The following is a 17,846-nucleotide window of genomic DNA, read 5'->3' as shown; positions in this document are numbered from 1 at the left end:
CAAACAGAAGGGAATTCAAATATACCCTTATCTGGACAATTGTCTCATTCAAGCGGACCACAAGGAGACTTTACGTCAGCATCTGGTTTTTGTGCAGCATCTTCTCAGGTGTCTAGGGTTTACAGTGACCCTAAAGAAATCAAAACTGGTACCCACTCAACAGATTACTTTCCTGGGTGCTCTTTTGAGCACTACAACCCAGATGGCTTACTTGACACCAGACGAAAAAGTGCAACTGGCTTCCTCTTTCAAAAACCTGGCTGCAAAAAGTCAGATAACTGCAAGAAAAATTCTGCAGGTTTTGGGTTACATGGCATCCTGCATTCTGCTAATACCATATGCAAGACTGCATATGAGGAAAATACAGTGGTACCTCAAGAGTATATGATCTTAGCATTGTCATAGTTTGGAAACAGTGATCACAATTTTGCCTTGCCTCCAGCGGGAATTTCTTTGGTGTGCCGATGCTTGTCTCCAGAACAAGGGAAAGCCTTTCTGTCCCACTCCAGCCAATCAGCTGATAACGACAGATGCTTCGGATTATGCATGGGGAGCCCACATGCAAGGAAAATGTCTTCAGGGTGCCTGGACAGAGGACCAAATGCACCTGCACATAAATTTGAATGAAATGCTAGCTGTACAGAATGCTCTGACAGCTTTCAAGGATCTCATTCTACCAGGACAATTACTGATAAAGACAGACAACACTACAGTGATGTGGTACATAAACAAGCAGGGAGGCTTCCACTCTTATCCCCTGTGCAGACTGGCCATGACTTTGTGGAACACAGCACTGGCCTCGAAGGTGGATTTACAAGTACAATTTCTGCCAGAAAAAGACAACTCTCTGGCAGACAGTCTAAGCAGAAATCTCTCAGACCCACATGAATGGATGTTGGATGTTCAGATATTCAGGATTATACCAGAGGCATGGGGGTGCCTGGACATAGATCTCTTTGCATCCCCCCAAAACCACCAACTTCAAACATTCTACACGAGGACCTACCACGAACAGGCATGGACAGTTGATGCTCTTTCATTCAGCTGGAAAAACCTCTCAGTGTATGCCTTTCCTCCATTGCCTCTTCTACCAAGGGTACTTCTGAAGATCAAACAGCACAAACCAAATATGATTCGTCTGGCTCCCAACTGGCCTCGACAATTCTGGTATTCAACCCTGATGAACTTGGCTCAGGGTCCACCCTGGATTCTACTGTCTCAACAAGATGGCAGGATCCTGCACAGTCATGTCAAAACACTGAATCTAGCAGCCTGGTGGATCCAGGGGCTATAAGCAATTCTACCCTTACCAAGCAGGTAATGGATGTAATTCTTGAGGCCAGAAGGCCCAGCACCAGGAAATTTTATGCAGGAAAATGGAAAAGATTTTGCATCTGGAATCAGGCCCAGGGTTTTGATACTACAGTTCCAAACATCCCTCTGATTTTACAATACCTAACAGAGATGTTGCATAAGGGCCTATCTTTTTCATCTATCAAAATACATGCCTTGGCTATTTCTGCACAATACAATACAGATCCCCCTATTTTTTCTCATCCGTTACTTAAACAATATCTCAGGGGGGCAAAGAATATTAGGCCCCCTAGAAGTGCTCCAGTTCCCACTTGGGATCTCAACTATGTTTTGGAAAAACTAACTCTGCCCCCTTTTGAACCTGCGGCTACCACAGATTTAAAGTTTTTATCTTGGAAAACTGCTCTTCTTATAGCAAGAACCTCTGCCAGATGGGTCTCGGAATTACAAGCACTCATGTCTGTGGAACCCTTCATTATTTTTCATCAGGACAGGGTTTCCCTGAGGACTAAACCCACTTTGATGCCTAAGGTAGTTTCTAAGGTAGCCTTGAATCAGACTATTCATTTACCTACCTTCTATCCTAATCCTCAAAATGAAGAGGAGAAAATTTTGCATCCTTTAGACATACACAGACAGCTTCGCTTTTACCTGGACAGGACCAAGTTTTTTAGGAGAACTGACCAATTGTTTGTAGCCTATGCTGCTACATCACAGGGAAAAGCAATCACTAAACAAACTATTTCTAAGTGGATTGCCCACTGCATCAGATTCTGTTATTCTCATCATGGCAAACCAGTTCCTATTAACATTAGGACACATTCTACCAGAGCTCCTGCTACTTCTGCAGCCTTCCTCAGTGGAGTTCTTACCAAGGAAATCTTAGAAGCTGCTACTTGGAGTTCTGTGCATACCTTTTCTAAGCACTAAAACCTCCCTCTCTACTCTAAATCTAGGGCTGGCTTTGCCTCTGCAGTCCTGCAGGGCCTTGTGGTTGCCCCTTCTGTACCTTCTCCAGCCACCCTTTCTTAGCTTTGGGATTCAACCCTACAGTAATGACTGCAACAGTGAACCACAATGAACATAGTACAGTTGTGTACTCTTACCATAAATGTAGATGTTGGAGTGTGTTCACTGTTGCAGTCTGGGTTACCCTCCCTCCTATCCCCTCTTCTGCTGTTTCTATGAGAACTGTCTGTGTTTCCTTTACACTACTCTTCCCCTGAGGTATATTTGCTGATGATTTTTAGTTATGTTCTACTTTGATGCATGCTTATTCTTCTGTCTAAGCTATTGGCCTGTTGTTTTTGGGCACCTGACATCTGGGGCAAGTAAAACTGAGGAATATGGCACCGGCTGAGGCCTTTATACCCCTGGCGCATTGACATCAGGGAAGGAACGACCTCAGACGACGTCGGACGAAGACTTTGGACTCTGGCCGATCGAGGGCTGCTGCCAGCAAGAATAACCCTACAGTAATGACTGCAACAGTGAACACACTCAAACATCTACATTTATGGTAAGAGTACACAACTGTACTTTCCAACTTTAGACCTTTTTCAGGAGCTTAGCTTTTACAATGCGTGTTCCACTTCACTACAAATGTAATAGTTACCCTAGGTTCTAGTGTTCTCTTATCACTGGACCTGGTTTTTACATCATATGTGCTTCTTTAGTTTTGTATTCCAGAGATACTGATGTAGTCTTCAAATGTGGCATTTCAAAGATGTTGAGAGTTGTGGCAGTTCCACTGTAATTTTAACGGTGATCCTGATGCTACTTCAATATTGTACTTTATTTTAAGTATTTACTTTTAGTTGGTATCTTTATTCTTTCTATAGCTTTCAGGGACTGTAAGTGGATTTTCCACTGAATATAAGTCACTGATTAGTGCATTTGCAACAAATGTCTGGGACACATGTAAGAGGTTTTTGACTATCATAGCACTGTCATCTGTGATACTGATGCAGAGGATATTTTAGGTATGTGTGTGACATCACATTGGGGGGCCAGGTAAAATACTAGCCTACTGTTTTGTCTTGCTGACTACTGGTTTCTTGAAACTGTGGGCAACTTTGGTTCAGAGAAGTCTGAGTACTGAATTTCACAATCAGTGCCCTTTTTTATTTTGCATTCAAAATTAAGAACCATTTGTGATGTTATTTCTGGATTGGATGTTTGAAAGAACTGGCATTGAAGTGTTAGACAGCTTAAGTTAATTCATCAAATGAATTTAATTACAATTACTTTAATTTTGTATAATTGTAAAACTCTGGATGTTTGCACTGATTTGCTGTATAACTGAATTTACTTATGTATTTTAGAAATAACACTCAGATTCATACCTCTCAAGTGTACCTCATTACAAGGAAAGGGTTTGCAGACATTTAGTTTTAGCAATTGTTTTATTGATATCCATGGTAAATAGAACTAAATCATATTAATGCATTAAAATAACTATTCTGCAAGTAAAAATAACACATTTTAACCACTATATGAGCTTCTTAGTAGAAGCTGTTAGTAGGTGTTCCACATTATGAAAGGTAGTGTTCCTCATTTAGAACACAGAAGGTTGAGACCTATGCTCAGTGTGCACTTGCCTTAAATAAATGTTACACTGCTTGCAATATTTTTCTTTTCTACACATTATCAATATTCTTTGTTCTTCACTTTATTATTGATGTATACATAATAAGCACTCTAATAAAGCTTAAGATGAGATGGCAAGAATTCCTGTTTCACTAAGCTCCCAATGTGTGTTACAGGTGAAAACAAAAACATCTACATAAATGCATATTGTTTACACTGTAAACAAATGTGTACACACCTTGACATATGTATGTAAATGTACTCATATACATGTTTATGGCAACATCAGGATTTATGGCCACATCAGGCACATCACAGTCTGTCTACTGAGGGACCCATAAGAGCAACCAAGCTGCAGTACATTGGCAGCACTGCTGGTATTCTGCTATCCTTTGTAATTCATCCCTATAGTCCCAACATCCAGTCACAGCTCAAGACATGTCCAGCTAATTATATCAGCTGCAGAGTAACAAGAACAAAAATGCACACAGTATGCTGAAATACAGAATAAGCCATGTAAATGAGCCTTTGTTTCTGAAGAGCATACTGAAATACAGGGCTAACAGACAGTACTCTAGTATCAAAAGAGTAACTTGTTTGCGAATGTTAACTACATTACTGACACCTCAGTACTCAGGCATCCTTTTAACTATAATGCTACATTTCTTCAATGTATTAAACTGTCAGTGGAGGCATACCAGCTAAAACATTACTCTTCCTAAGGTACTTCACACTGTATCTTGGTGATTTAGCAAAAGTTGTTTATATTTTTTGAAACACCTAAAATTCCACATGAATGGCAGAATAATAGCAAGGTATCAGTTCACCATGGAAGGTTTCTGTTCTAATATAAATAAATAAGTATGTAGAGATCAGTAGCCCCAGAGACAGCCACAGCAGACATATAAAACCAGCAACATAATGTCTGGTTTTGTTTTGGTGATTCCTGAACTACCTAGAGATGTGATATTGTACATGAGTGTAGAAACATGTCATCTAAGAATGTGGTTAAATAACATGGAAGGTGCTACTACTCTACTTTATACAGAACAATGTAACTTGTATGTAAGTATGTTCTACTGGAAGATGTTGTGAAGCAGCACATACTACTGATTCACAGTCAAGGAAATCCTACCTTAAATATTTAAACAAAATTCTTCAGTTAGGAAAAAATACCTCAAAAAGCTATCGTTGTTTAATTTTCTGCAACCCTTTTTCCACTCAATTTTTGATTAACTGTTTAAATTAAAATCAGATGAATGTGTATTTTGAATGGGCATTTTACTGTTCATGAAAGATGAAATATACCTTTTGCAGAAGGATCAGTTTTATTTCCAAGCCCACTGTTATACAGCATGTTATTTTCTCTTAAAATTCAAACAACCATGCATTCTTTCATCACCAATGCTGTTTTAGTAGACAGTTTTGTAAAATTAAGTGAAATTAAACAAATTAATAAAGAAAATTATACAGTCTCCAACCATGTATGATAATCTCATTAAAAAGTAATAATTAAAAGGCAAACTTGGGAAATGCTGATAAACTTAATCAAATATTTGTGTAGTATAATATTTATAAAATGGAGCATACTGCAAATAATAGTTTTTTTTCATAGAAAATATAGTTTCCAGGTCTTCATAAGGGACTTACCATTATCATTTCCTTCATCAGATTTCTTCAATTCACTATATTCACCTAAATAACAGATACAAAATCCTTACTAAAATGTAAATTAGCAAACAAATATTTTGAAAGTATGAGAGAGCTTGTGCAATGAATCAGAAAGCATCATTAAGAGTCAAGAATAAACAAGAATGATTCAATCATGGAGAAATAAGCTTACTCAGCCAATCAAACTTGACAGTGCAAAACACAAGTTGTATATGTTTGTGGTATTATCAAATTCAGAGTATTCCTTTGAAAGTGAACAACACTACGTTTTTACACTGACTATGAAACTTCAGTCTGGGTACCATACGGTTACAGTGTACAGACTTTCCAGAAGCACTTCTGCACCTGTAGTTGAAGAAGTGATGCTTCCTACCTCTCAATCAATTTAGTATTTTGTCACCTACAGATGAATTTCACTTTTACCTTTAAAGGGAATACACAGAAAAATAAATGGTCCAAAATTAAGCCAGCATCCAGCCTTTCATTTATTTTACTATACAAGCAGTTCATTTTAACTTTTATATCTTATCCAAAATACTTATTTATGGGACCATGTGTAATGACTTTGTTTGATCCACGTTTGCTGTGGAAAAAGTCAGTTCTTTAGCTATGGTAAAAAATGCTTGTTCAAACAACATTTGTTCATTGCTCATTCTTTAAGAAGGTTGATCTCTGACTAACAAATGGTGCCAAAGCCATGGTCTTAAGCTCAATGCTAAGAAATACATAATTGCACCTTTTGGGAAGTCAGTATGGAGAACATCGATGTCCCCAGCACTATCAGGTTTTACCGCATATCATGCGTTCCGGCCCCAAAACCTGGACAATACCAAGAAAGGAGGAGGGGTATCCATATTCATCAAGGACACCCACACCTCAAGATTGGTGGCATCGCACGATGCATCAGAAACCATCCAGGTGCAATTAACCATAGGCAAGACTGCTCTGCAATTTGTAGCATGTTACAGGCCACCCTCGCAAACTCAGGAACCTCATATGGCCTTCCTGAAAACACTGGAGGGGATAAATGTATCTCCGAACACCATCATACTAGGTGACTTCAACTACCCTAATATAGACTGGGAACACTACTCAAGCCCAAACACTCTAGCCCAAAAGTTCCTGGAATTCATAAACTCAAATGCCATGGAACAACTAGTCACCATCCCCACAAGAGGAGAAAACATACTTGATCTCATCATCACGAACATGGGAGCACAATGTTCAATGCCGGAAGTATACCCCTCACTGGTGAGATCTGATCACAAACTAATCTCGCTGGAGGTCCTCATCCCGGCCGGACCCGAAATGAAAAAGACCACAGTAAAGAACTTCTTGAAAGCCGACTTCACACTTCTAAAGACTAGTGTGGTCTCCTTTAAGGCCCCTGAGCCGGCGGTTAACATTACTCAAACCGCTGAATCACTTACAAATGCCTTCTACCAGCACCTGCAGGCTGCATGGATCAGGCAATCCCAAGCAAAACAAAGACTCTTTGTACCAAAGGCAATCGTCCAGTCTGGTGGACCCCAGCCATAAACAAACTCTACAACAAAAGGAGAAAGCTACTACAAGATGGAGCAAAATCCTTAAAAGGTAAGACACCGCTGATCACTATAAGTAAAAAGCTAAGAGCTCTCATAAAATCATCCAAAGCTAATTTTGAGAAAAAAATAGCTAAGGACTCTAAAGACAACCATAAGGCATTCTTTAGCTATGTCAGAAACCTAGGAGGAAACTCCCAGATATGCTCAGAATTAGTTCAAAATGATGTGAAGATTACTGATCCTACAGACATTGCCAACATACTGGCTGACAGGTTCAGTGCAAACTTCTCCCTCCCCCTAAAGGAGAGATATCTATACCAAATGATTGTAGCCCCCCAAACATCTCTAACTCCCAGGTGAGAACTGCTCTCTCCAAGGCAAAGAACACAGCATCCATGGGACCTGATGGTGTCCCCGGCTGGTGTCCCCGGCTGTGTGCTCCATGAACTCAACGAGGAATTAAACCCGCAGTTAGGACAGCTGTTTAATCTTAGTCTCACCTCCGGATACGTACCCAGGGATTGGCTGGCATTGACTGTGGTCCCACTCCACAAAGGCGGTGCCTCCACCGACCCTGGAAATTACCGTCCCATTAGCTTGACAAGCCTTATCTGCAAAGCCATGGAGAGGATCATAATGGATCTCATAAATAAAGACATAGGGAACTTGCAGACTTTGGATCCAACCCAGTTTGGCTTTGTCAAAGGCAGATCATGCCTTTTAAACTTGGTTGACTTTTGAAACAGTCACCAAGGCCATTGATGAGGAAAGGCAGTCCATACAGCCTACCTAGACCTGGCGAAGGCTTTGATACAATACCTCACTCGGGTATCATTGAAAAACTCATCAACTTAAATGTAAACCCATACATTACAAGATGGGTTGCAAACTGGCTGAGTGACAGAACCCACAGGGTCAGAGTTGCTGGCGCCATGTCAGACTCAAAGCCTGTCACAAGTGGTGTCCTACAGGGCTCAGTCCTGGGCCCACTCTTGTTTGGCATCTACTTTTCTAAAGTACAAGCAAACACAGGAGGGTTATGGCTGACAAAGTTTGCAGATGACTGCAAACTGGGCGCCGTAGTTGAAAACACATCCAACACAGATATCCTTCAGAAGGGTCTCACAGAAATGGATAACTGGTGCCAGAGCCATGGCCTAAAGTTAAATGCCAAGAAATGCATAGTCATACCCTTCGGGAAAAATAAGGTTACCCCTAGCTACCATATAGGTGGCAATCCCCTGAACACAGAAGAAGTTATTAGGGACCTGGGAACCCAGGTTGACAGTAGCCTTTCATTCGACACTCATATTGCTAAAGTAGTTAGGAAGACCTTCTACATTGCCCACCTTATCATGAAGGGATTCACATCTAGATCAAGGAAGTCATAGTCTCCCTATACTCATCACTCATCAGACCAATGATCGAGTACAATGCCCCATTCGGAATGTATCTGACCCGACACTTGCAGCAGCTGGAGAGGCCACAAAAGTTCCTCACCAAAAGGATAAAGGGTCTCAAAAATCTGTCTTATGCTGCCCGACTGAAAGAACTCCAGTTATATTCAGTTGCTTACCGCTTGCTCAGAGGTGACCTATGCCTAACATACAAGGCCATGTCAAACCCAGATTTGATGAACATGCTTCATCTCAAAAAATCTAGATCCCTCACAGCCACAAGGGCGGGAGACTTAAACCTCGACACGGTTATTAATAGGACGTGCTGGAGGGATAGATTCATCACCCAAAGACTCCCTATGCTGTGGAACAAAATCCCGGTTTATGTGAGGCAGAGCACCTCGCTGGCCTTGTTCAAGAGGAATCTTGACCAATGGATGGGAGATCGCAGATACACCCCAGGGGTTACCTCAGTGTCACTGCTCGACAGAGGCACAGCAAAATAATGGGCATAGTTTCTCCAAACTAAAGGGGTGGCGTAAGCCACAAAACTATGGGCTAGGCTTATAAATGCCCTCGGGCAGATAGCCTAGTATGAACCTATGAACCTATGAACTTACTCAGCTAATTATCAAGACGATAATATGCCCCTAAGAGTTGACCCAGTGATCAGGGATCTGGGTACACACATAGACAGTAGCCTTACCATCAAGCACAATGTGGCCACAGGGGTGAGGAAATCCTTTTATGTTGCACAACTTATGAGTAAGGGCATGGCATCTGGGTCGAAAGAGGTCATTATCCTACTGCATTCTGCCCTTATCAGACCAGTCATAGAGTACAATGCTGCCTTTGGTATGTACCTGACCACGCATATGCAGCAACTGGAGCAACCTCAGAGGTTCCTTACAAAAAGACTATAAGTCTTAACAAACCTGTCTTATGTAGAGTGCCTTAAAGCCCTTTCCTTCTACTCAGACTCCTACAGATTGCTTAGGGGTGATCTATGCATAGCTTAGAAGGCATCCATAAACCCCACACTTATGAATCTCCTACACATTCATAAGTCAAAGAGTACAAGAAAAACAAGGTCTAAGGACCTGAATTTTGTTGGTGACCTAAACAGAACATGCTGGAGAAACAGATATGTGGCCCAGAGACTGCCCCTCCTGTGGAACAGGCTTCCCATCCTTGTGAAGCTGAGTTAATCTATTATCCAGTTTCAGGGCAACCTAGACCAGTGGATGGGGAATAGAAAATTAACACAGAGTCTACCACCCATGTCCCTTATTGACAGGGGTATCTTAAAAATGTCTGGCCCTCAATGCCTCATTTAGATGTAGGATGTCATTATTCTTTAGGGAAAACTTGTCTAGGCTTAGAAAGACTCCCCCAGGGTCATTAGCCTAATAACGAGCTATGAATCTATGACTCTATGAATGCTATCACTTTTGAAAGAAAAAAAACCCCTTCATGAAACCATCTTCTTCTTATTCAAGTAGAATAAGGTCTTCAATTTCTTTCTGTAACAGATCCACAATCACTATATGAATTTCTTCACAGACTACGTAAATTAAGCAACTAGAACAATAACTATGTGGTTTTTCAGTACCCCCCTTTTTTGTTGTATGAACCACCATTACTTGTCAGCACATTTCTTGTATGTACCCACTCCTTCACTAACCTACTAATATTTACTGCAATTGGTCTGGTAATAATAGTTTCATGGGTAGGTACTAGGCTATTGGCCCTAGGGCCTATATAAGCCTAGCCAAAAAGGTACCCTGGCTTTCACCACACAAGAAAATTATTTTCCTGTGCCCCTGTCGAGCAGAGACACAGAGGTGATGCCCGGGGTGAATTTCCTATTTCCCATCCAATCATCAAGATTTTTCTTGAAGAGTGCTAATGAGGAACTTTGTTTCATATAGCTGACTAGTTTGTTCCAGAGTATGGGAAGTCTCTGGGACCGGAATCTATCCCTCTAGCATATTCTGTTTACTGTGGTGACAAGGTGTAGGTCCATAGAGTGTGTAGCTCAGAGGGATTGGGATTTCTTCAAGTGGAGCATGTCCAACAGCTCTGGGTTTGACATAGCTCTGGGCATGACGTATGTTAGGCAGAGATCGCCTCTGAGTAGGCGATATGCGATCAAGTAAAGCTGGAGTTTTTTGAGACGCTCTGCGTAAGGCATCTGTTTGAGGCTGGTAATCCTCTTTATGAGATATTTCTGCGGCCTTTCCAGTTGTTGTAGATGTCTTGTGAGGTACATACCAAAAGGGGCGTTGTACTCTATAATGGGTCTAATGAGTGACGAGTACAGGGGAACAATGACCTCTTTTTTCCTGGATGAGAAACCTTTTGTGATGAGGTGTGTCACGTAGAAGGATTTCCTGACTACTGTGGTGATGTGATTGCCAAAGGAGAGACTACTGTCTACCTGTGTCCCAAGGTCTCTTATCACACTTTCGGTGTAAATAGACCAGCACCTATGTGGTAGCTCATGGGTACAGAGTTTTTACCAAAGGGGATGACAATGCACTTTTTGGCATTGAGCCTGAGGCCATGGCTTTGACACCAGGCATCTGTCTCAGTGAGGCCCTTTTGTAGGATGTCTACATTGTTAGGAGTTTCGATTATGGCTCTTAGTTTCCAATCATCTGCGAACTTCATTAGCCAAAGACTTTCTGTGTTAGCCTGTACTTCAGGAAAAGTAGATACCAAACAGGAGAGGATCCAGGACTGAACCCTATGGAACTCCACATGTCACTGGTCTGGAGTCGGATTTGGAGTCTGCTACTTTCACAGTGCAGGTTCTGTCAGTGAGCCAGTTGCCAACCCATCTTGTGATATAAGGATTTATATCAAGTTTAGTGAGTTTATTTATAAATCCAGAGTGGGGGATGGTGTCAAAAGCCTTGTTGAGATCTAGATAGGCTGTGTGAAACACCTTACCCTCATCTACGGTTTTGGTGACTGCTTCAAAGAAGTCTATCAGTTTTAAGAGACATGATCTGCCTTTTACAAACTCAAACTGGGTGGGGTCCAGAGCTTGGAGATTACCAATCTCTTTGTTTATAAGTTCAACGATGATACGTTCCATGGCCTTGCAGACCAGGCTTGTTAGGCTAATGTGGTGGTAGTTCCAGGGGTCCGTGGTGGCTCCCCCTTTGTGGAGTGGGATAACCATCGCTGTTCGCCATTCAGTGGGCACACAGCCTGAGGTGAGGCTATGATCGAACACGGTGGTTAGGTGGGGTGCCAGTCCATTCTGTAGTTCATGTAGAACACAGCCTGGGATGTTGTCAGGTCCCATGGATGCTGTGCTCTTGGCTTTGGAGAGTGTACTTTTACCTGTGCAGCCATAATTACAAGAGCTTCACATTCTTCGGGTATAGGGATGGGCCCTTTAGGGGGTGGGGGAGGAGTAAAGTTAGCATTCAACCTATCTGCCAGGATGTTGGCAATATCAGTAAATCAATATCAATACATTTGTGATACGATTTAAGCACACAGTATACATGGCAGAGGATAGTGTACTAGGATAACTGAGCAGAACATGTAGTCTTCATACACAGTCATGAAAATCACATCTCTCCCAGAATGATTTATTACTCAACACCATAGGCAACATTTTGTCCAAAGATATCAGCAAATAAACAACTCATGAAAATAAACCAATGTATAATTCATAGTCCATCATATTAACATTCATCATAACCAGTTACAGCATTTTGTTATTACTCAGATAAGGACTATTTATTCATTCTGAAAAGCATTATCTGAGGAGTAACAAGCTAGTAACTCTAAGATTAAGTACAAGATGGTGTTATTCGGCTGCCACGGACAATACCGTTTGCTTAAACATGTTATTTTTCACCCATGGACTCTTGATTACCTATGGCTTAAATGCTGTTTAACTTTATTTATGGTTTCCTGTCGCCAGGGTTTTATTGCAGCAACATCTGAGTTTTGTGCTGGTGTTGTGATTTGTTCTAGAGTACCATTTTATTTCAGACACTCTTTAGAGGGTTTCAGTTTACTACAGTATAGAACAATTGTTCCAACGTTAGACTTTTTTCAGGAGCTTAGGTTTTACAATGTGTGTTTCAGTTCACTACAAATGTAATAGTTACCCTAGGTTCTAGTGTTCTCTTATCACTGGACCTGGTTTTTACATCATATGTGCTTCTTTAGTTTTGTAATCCAGAGATACTGATGTAGTCTTCTAATGTGGCATTTCAGAGATGTTGAGAGTTGTGGCAGTCCCACTGTAATTTTACCGGTGATCCTGATGCTACTTCAATATTTTATATTTATTTACTTTTGGTTGGTGTCTTTATTCTTTCTATAGCTTTCAGGGACTGTAAGTGGATTTTCCACTGAATATAAGTCACTGATTAGTGCATTTGCAACAAATGTCTGGGACACATGTAAGAGGTTTTTGACTATCATAGCACTGTCATCTGTGATACTGATGCAGAGAATATTTTAGCTATGTGTGTGACATCACGTTGGGGGCCAGGTAAAATACTAGCCTACTGTTTTGTCTTGCTGAGTACTGGTTGCTTGAAACTGTGAGCAACTTTGGTTCAGAGAAGTCTGAGTATTAAATTTCACAATCAGTGCCCTTTTCTATTTTTCATTCAAAATTAAGATCCGTTTGTGATGTCATTGCTGGAGTGGATATTTGAAAGACCTGACATGGAAGTGTTAGACAGCTTAAGTTAATTCATCAGATGAATTTAATTACAATTACTTTAATTTTGCACAACTGTTAAACTCTGGATGTTTGCACTGATTTGCTGTATAACTCAATTTACCTATGTATTTTAGAAATAACACTCAGAATCATACCTCTCAAGTGTACCTCACTACAAGGAAAGGGTTTGCACACATTTAGTTTTACCAATATTTTTATTGATATCCATGGTGAATAGAACTAAATCACATTAATGCATTAAAATAACTATTCTGCAAGTAAAAATAATACATGTTAACCACTCTATGAGCTCCTTAGTTGAAGGTGCTAGTAGATGTTCCACATTATGAAAGGCAGTGTTCTTCATTTGAAGACAGAAGGTTGAGACATATGCTCAGCGTGCACTTGCCTTAAATAAATGTTACACTGCTTGCAAAATTTGTCTTTTCTACACATTATCAATATTCCTTGTTCTTCACTTTATGTACTGATGTATACATAATAAGCACTCTAATAAAGCTTAAGATGAGATGGCAAGAATTCCTGTTTCACTAAGCTCCCTATTTGTGTTACAGGTGAAAACAAAAACACCTACATAAATGCATATTTTTTTACACTGTAAACAAATGCTTACACACATTAACATATGCATTAAAATTTACTCATACACATGCGTATGGCCACATCAGGCACAACACAGTCTGTCTACTAAGAGACCCATAAAAGCAACCAAGCAGCAGTACATTGGCAGCACTGCTGGTATTCTGCTGTCCTTAGTAATTGATCCCTATAGTCCCAACATTCAGTTACAGCTCAAGACATGTCCAGCTAATTATATCAGCTGCAGAGTAACAAGAAAAAAACTGAAACAAATGCACACAGTATGCTGTAATACAGAATAAACCATGTAAATGAGCCTTTGTTTCTGAAGAGCATACTGAAATGCAGGACTAACAGACAGTACTCCAGTATCAAAAGAGTAACTTGTTTGTGAATGGTAACTACATTACTGACACCTCAGTACTCAGGCATCCTTTTAATTAAAATGCTACATTTCTTCAATGTCTTAAACGGTCAGTGCATTTATTACTTGGGTGTCGTTCCTTGGGAGGCATACCAGCTAAAACATTACTCTTCCTAAGGTATTTCACACTGTATCTTACTGATTTACCAACTGTTGTTTATATTTCTTGAAATATCTAAAATGCCACATGAATGGCAGAATAATAGCAAAGTATTAGTTCACCATGAAAGGTCTCTGTTCTAATATAAATAAATCAGTATGTAGAGATCAGAAGCCCCTGAGACTGCCACAGCAGACATATAAAACCAGCAACATAATGTCTGATTTTGTTTTGGTGATTCCTGAACTACCTAGAGATGTGATATTGTACATGAGTGTAGAAACATGTCATTTAAGGATGTGATTAAATAACACGGAAGGTGCTACTACTTTATTTTATACAGAACAATGTAACTTGTATGTAAGTATGTTCTACTGGAAGATGTTGTGAAGCAGCACATACTACTGATTCACAGTCAAGGAAATCCTATCTTAAATATTAAAACAAAATTCTTCAGTTAGGAAAAAATACCTCAAAAAGCTATCGTTGTTTAATTTTCTGCAACCCTTGTTCCACTCAATTTTTGATTAACTGTTCAAATTAAAATCAGAAGAATGTGTATTTTGAATGGGCATTTTACTGGTTATGAAAGATGAAATAAACTTTTGGCAGAAGCATCAGTTTTATTTACAAGCCCACTGATATACAGTATCTTATTTTCTCTTAAAATTCAAACAACCATGCATTCTTTCATCACCAATGTTGTTTTATTAGACAGTTTTGTAAATGAAGTGAAATTAAATTAATAAAGAAAATTATAGTCTCCAACCACGTATGATAATCTCATTAAAAAGTAATAATTAAAAGGCAAACTTGAGAAATGCTGATAAACTTAATCAAATATTTGTGTAGTATAATATTTATAAAATGGAGCATACTGCAAATAATAATTTTTTTTTCATAGAAAAGATAGTTTCCAGGTCTTCATAAGGGACTTATCATTATCATTTCCTTCATCAGATTTCTTCAATTCACTATATTCACCTAAATAATAGATACAAAATCCTTACTAAAATGTAAATTAGCAAACAAATATTTTGAAAGTATGAGAGAGCTTGTGCAATGAATCAGAAAGCATCATTAAGAGTCAAGAATAAACAAGAATGATTCAATCATGGAGAAATAAGCTTACTCAGCCAATCAAACTTGACAGTGCAAAACACAAGTTGTATATGTTTGTGGAATTATCAAATTCAGAGTATTCCTTTGAAAGTGAACAACACTATGTTTTTACACTGACTATGAAACTTCAGTCAGGGTACCATACGGTTACAGTGTACAGACTTTCCAGAAGCACTTCTGCACCTGTAGTTGAAGAAGTGATGCTTCCTACCTCTCAATCAATTTATTATTTTGCCACCTACAGATGAATTTCACTTTTACCTTTAAAGGGAATACACAGAAAAATAAATGGTCCAAAATTAAGCCAGCATCCAGCCTTTCATTTATTTTACTATACAAGCAGTTCATTTTAACTTTTATATCTTATCCAAAATACTTATTTATGGGACCATGTGTAATGACTTTGTTTGATCCACGTTTGATGTGGAAAAAGTCAGTTCTTTAGCTATGGTAAAAAATGCTTGTTCAAACAACATTTGTTCATTGCTCATTCTTTAAGAAGGTTGATCTCTGACTAACAAATGGTGCCAAAGGCATGGTCTTAAGCTCAATGCTAAGAAATACATAATTGCACCTTTTGGGAAGTCAACTTACTCAGATAATTACCATGACAATAATATGCCCCTAAGAGTTGACCCAGTGATCAGGGATCTGGGTACGCACATAGACAGTAGCCTTACCTTCAAGCACAATGTGGCCACAGTGGTGAGGAAATCCTTTTATGTTGCACAACTTATGAGTAAGGGCATGGCGTCTGGGTCGAAAGAGGTCATTATCCCACTGCATTCTGCCCTTATCAGACCAGTCATAGAGTACAATGCTGCCTTTGTTATGTACCTGACCATGCATATGCAGCAACTGGAGCAACCTCAAAGGTTCCTTACAAAAAGACTATAAGGCTTAACAAACCTGTCTTATGTAGAGTACCTTAAAGCCCTTTCCCTCTACTCAGACTCCTACAGATTGCTTAGGGGTGATCTATGCATAGCTTAGAAGGCATCCATAAACCCCACACTTATGAATCTCCTACACATTCATAAGTCAAACAGTACAAGAAAAACAAGGTCTAAGGACCTGAATTTTGTTGGTGACCTAAACAGAACATGCTGGAGAAACAGATATGTGGTCCAGAGACTGCCACTCCTGTGGAAAAGGCTTCCCAACCTTGTGAAGCTGAGTTCATCTATTACCCAATTTCAGGGCAACCTAGACCAGTGGATGGGGAATAGAAAATTTACACAGAGTCTACCACCCATGTCCCTTATTGACAGGGGTATCTTAAAAATGCCTGGCCCTCAATGCCTTATTTAGATACAGGATGTCATTATTCTTTTGGGAAAACTTGGCTAGGCTTAGAAAGACTCCCCCAGGGTCATTAGCCTAATAACGAGCTATGAATCTATGACTCTATGAATGCTATTAATTTTGAAAGGAAAAAATTCCCTTCATGAAACCATCTTCTTCTTATTCAAGTAGAATAAGGTCTTCAATTTATTTCTGTAACAGATCCACAATCACTATATGAATTTCTTCACAGACTATGTAAATTAAGCAAATAGAACAATAACTATGTGGTTTTTCAGTAACCCCCTTTTTTGTTGTATGAACCACCATTACTTGTCAGCACATTTCTTGTATGTACCCTTCAGTAATCTACTGATATTTACTGCAATACGTCTGGTAATAAAATTTTCATGGGTAGGTACTAGGCTATTGGCCCTAGGGCCTATATAAGCCTAGCCAAAGAGGTACCCAGGCTTTCGCCACCCAAGAAAATTATTTTCCTGTGCCCCTGTCAAGCAGAGACACAGAGTTGATGCCCGGGGTGAATTTCCTATTTCCCATCCAATCATCAAGATTTTTCTTGAAGAGTGCCAATGAGGAGCTTTGTTTCATATAGCTAACTAGTTTGTTCCAGAGTATGGGAAGTCTCTGGGACCGGAATCTATCCCTCCAGCATATTCTGTTTACTGTGGTGACAAGGTTTAGGTCCGTAGAGCGTGTAGCTCAGAGGGATTGGGATTTATTTAAGTGGAGCATGTCCAACAGCTCTGGGTTTGACATAGCTCTGGGCATGACGTATGTTAGGCAGAGATCACCTCTGAGAAGGCGATATGCGAAGGAGTAAAGCTGGAGTTTTTTGAGACGGTCTGCGTAAGGCATCTGTTTGAGGCTGGTAATCCTCTTTATGAGATATTTCTGCGGCCTTTCCAGTTGTTTTAGATGTCTTGTGAGGTACATACCAAAAAGGGTGTTGTATTCTATAATGGGTCTAATGAGTGACGAGTACAGGGGAACAATGACCTCTTTTTTCCTGGATGAGAAACCTTTTGTGATGAGGTGTGCCATGTAGAAGTATTTCCTGACTACTGTGCTGATG

General features: G+C 39.9%; 1 protein-coding gene across 1 annotated transcript in view; it reads right to left on the bottom strand.

The window, feature by feature from the left end:
• The window catches only part of LOC122803147 (serine/threonine-protein phosphatase 4 regulatory subunit 2-A-like), a gene marked incomplete in the record, with an annotated part of 737,724 nt that overhangs the window by 704,326 nt on the left and 15,552 nt on the right, over positions 1 to 17,846 (bottom strand). Inside the window, 1 exon segment of the mRNA XM_044072767.1 lies at positions 5,554 to 5,598.

The sequence above is a fragment of the Protopterus annectens genome, chromosome 5.part1 (genome assembly GCF_019279795.1).
Source record: "Protopterus annectens isolate FY-2018-M chromosome 5.part1, PAN1.0, whole genome shotgun sequence".
NCBI classification, from domain to species: domain Eukaryota; kingdom Metazoa; phylum Chordata; order Ceratodontiformes; family Protopteridae; genus Protopterus; species Protopterus annectens.
The sequence above is the reverse complement of the archived record's forward strand: the minus strand, read 5'-3'. Positions and strand labels throughout refer to the sequence as shown.